The sequence below is a fragment of the Microtus ochrogaster genome, chromosome 21 (genome assembly GCF_000317375.1).
Source record: "Microtus ochrogaster isolate Prairie Vole_2 chromosome 21, MicOch1.0, whole genome shotgun sequence".
Lineage (NCBI taxonomy): Eukaryota > Metazoa > Chordata > Mammalia > Rodentia > Cricetidae > Microtus > Microtus ochrogaster.
In genome coordinates, this window is record NC_022022.1 from 33,340,384 (window position 1) to 33,343,661 (window position 3,278).

A 3,278-nucleotide genomic window follows, 5' to 3' on the forward strand; every position below is an offset into this window, starting at 1 on the left:
AAAAAAAAAAAAAAAAAAAAAAAAAGTTTATGTCAACGTAGTTTGGCAGGAAAGGCCCCCCGGGATAGAATGGGGGTCCCCTGCAGAACAATGGAAGAGCAACTTTAGAGTAGGACATAGAAGGCTGAAGATGAGAAGCCTGGATCCCTCAAAGGGCATACATAGCTGAAAAAGGCAGGGCTTGGTCTGGGAGGTTGACGTGGACAGGCAAGAGGGCGCTGCCTATGGGCTGTTGGCGCTCCTGCAGTAAGCTTGGTGCGGAACTCTGACACCTCCTATCCAGAGCCGGGCCTACTTTCTGGTACCCTCCACGTGATGCTCCGCCCTCTTCTTAGGTCACATGACATTTTACACACAGTGACAAAATGTGTTCCTCCGCATTGGCGTAGTCCCTATCTTTTGGACTTCGCAGTTCTTATTGGTCCACTCAACCCCTATTCCTAGGTGTTCTGTACGTGTCTACAAACCCCATTTCTTTTTGCCCTTCTATTGTGGAGTCTGTATCCACGTCTTGGTACTACTTTGTTATGGTGTCAACGACCGCTTTCAGCGTAGCAACCCGTTTTGTGAATACCTAGACTTGTAATTGTCTGCTTTCCCCTACGTAATTTACGAAAAGACTTGGAGACCCAAATTTCATGACTGCCACCTACTACCTCATTTCGTCCTCAGCTTTGAACTGCGGGGCTACCGGAGAAAGGGTTTTCAGTTGATTTGAAACGACAGTAACCTTCGCTGCGAAGTCATCTGCGTAACCCACAAATTGATTCCAAAGCGGTTACGCTGGAGGCGTGAGAGGGCCAGGCAGCCGGTGGCGCTACGCCAGCGGCGTTAGAAAGTTGAGCTAGTGGCGTATTTAAGCAGGCGGGGCCGCTCCGGATGGTCGGGGGCGGGGTTGGTGAATAGGGAAGTGGCGCAAATTCGTGGATCGCTCCGCTGAGTCTGTTCGTCGAAGCCGTCGCCACCTACGCCGCCGCCCCCTGTCCCGGCCCCCCCCCCTGGGTTTCCTCAGCCCAGCTCGGTCCAGCCCGGTTCTCGGGAGAATGAAGTTCGTGTACAAAGAGGAGCATCCGTTCGAGAAGCGCCGCTCTGAGGGCGAGAAAATCCGAAAGAAATACCCAGACCGGGTCCCAGTGATAGTGGAAAAAGCTCCCAAAGCTCGGATAGGAGATTTGGATTTGGTGCCTTCAGATCTTACAGTGGGTCAATTCTACTTCTTGATCCGGAAGCGAATTCATCTCCGTGCTGAGGATGCCTTGTTTTTCTTTGTCAACAATGTTATTCCACCTACCAGTGCCACGATGGGTCAGCTATACCAGGAGCACCACGAGGAAGACTTCTTTCTATACATCGCCTACGGTGATGAAAGCGTCTACGGTCTGTGAAGCTGCTGTCCCTGAGGTGGGGGGTTCCATTCTACAAGGAGAGGTGGCGCTCCTTCCTTGACATCTACTTCCTCCTTCAGGGGAAAACACCATCTCCTTCTTCAGGACCTGCACTTAATGTTTGAGGCTGTTTCTCCTGTCCCTCTCAGCAGGAGGGGTAGTGGTGGACACAGTCTCCGTACATCTCCTTTCCCCTCCTTCGCCCTCATTCCCACTCTGCTTTAGACTTCTTGATTGTCAATCTCTGTCACATCCGTTGATTGTTTTGGTTTCTATTCCCTTTCTAACTGCCCAAGCAGGCTCCCTTCCTTTCAGTACCTTCTTTTTTTTGGGGGGGGGGGTAGATGGAAGGGATTAACATTGTCGGGGGGAGGTAGGAGGCACATCATAAAGAAGAAACCACTGAGCTGAAAAAAAAACGTTATTGGATCTCATTTCTACCCCACGCACGGGAACTACGAGGTGACCACTTACTGCTACTCCTTCTCCTGATATTACACGGGACCTTTGCAGCTTTTGCCAGTGATCCGATAGTTGGAAGTGTGTACCCTATCATTCCAAGCTCTCTTTGTTCTTTCTCTTTGTTTCAAATTTGCTTTTTATCTTTACATACTTCTTTCCCCTAAATGGCAGGGTCCCTTTTAAAGTAATTCTTGTACTTAGCAACAGTTGCTAAACTTGAGGGCCCCCCTCATTGTATACACTTATACTACCTCAAACTCTTTACTCTGCCACCTCAAACTAATCCTTCTTCATACACAGCCACTCCAATAAGACCCTGCTTCTTTAAGTTTCAGAGGAAACTAGGATTAACTGCGGTGTCTCCAGTTTCAGAAAAATGAGGTTTCATGCTGGATTGGGAACCCCACTTGTGTTCCTTCCTGACCCCTCTTCCTCCCCCACAGACTGCTCCACGTCCTTCTGTTTACACTAATCACACTCTGCTTCATCAATTCCCCCTCTATATATCCCCAGTAACATATTCAAAACCTCTAATCAAACCAATTAGCTGTCGTTGCAGGACTACTAGCTGTTGGCCTCAGAGTTGGAGGCTCAAGACTACCAAACCCGCCCTGGTGATGCTGCGGTGATGGGAAAGGATCAGGTGCTTTAAGCCCTAGGGAGTTGACTTGGATCCACCTCGAAGAGCATGTTTCCAGGTCCAGGCAGCTCCTGATGGCTCTACAGCGCCTGGACAGTGGAGTGAAAAAGGCAGTTGCTCTAGGAGGTGGCCACCACCCCACCTTTCCCAGGTCTCCCAAAGATGAACACCCCCCCCCAGGTCAGCAGAAAGCAGTCTCAAGAACATAGCATCCTCATCCCCGCCTCACCTGCTACCCCTTTCTAACGCCTCATCTTTTTATAATAAATAAGAAGGAAGGAATGTTAGCATTCAGGCATCTGTATTGGCCTGCCTTGGGGTCCTCACAGGATACGTCCTCATCTGCATCCACTAAGAGCACCTCCTGTGCACATTCACTATTTTGCTATGTTCTCTTTATGTCTTTCTGTTTGTTCCCTTCTCTCCCTCCCGCCCTCCATCCCTCTGTCCCTCCCTCTCTCCCCCTTCTTCTCTGACTCTCTCTGTCTCCCCCTCCCTCTCTCTCTGCCTCTCTTTTCTCATCCGCTGCTCTTGTCCCCAGAAGCCTGTCTCCCCCATCCCTTTCCCCCTTTTTATGTTCCCTTTCCCCCAATAAAATCCCCTTCACGTGCACTCTCTTGCTTTCTCCCACGCCACTTTTTAAAGTGACAACAGATTTATTATACTCTATTCATGTTAGAAAAGACATGCTAACGAAGTTTTAAAATTGCCGGGCGGTGGTTGCTCAAGCCTTTAATCCCAGCACTTGGGAGGCAGAGGCAGGCGGATCTCTGTGAGTTCGAGACCAGTCT

General features: G+C 49.8%; 1 pseudogene; it reads left to right on the forward strand.

Moving 5' to 3' along the window:
- Positions 1 to 524: 524 nt before the first annotated feature.
- LOC101982595 lies at positions 525 to 1,500 on the forward strand (annotated as a pseudogene).
- Positions 1,501 to 3,278: the final 1,778 nt, after the last annotated feature.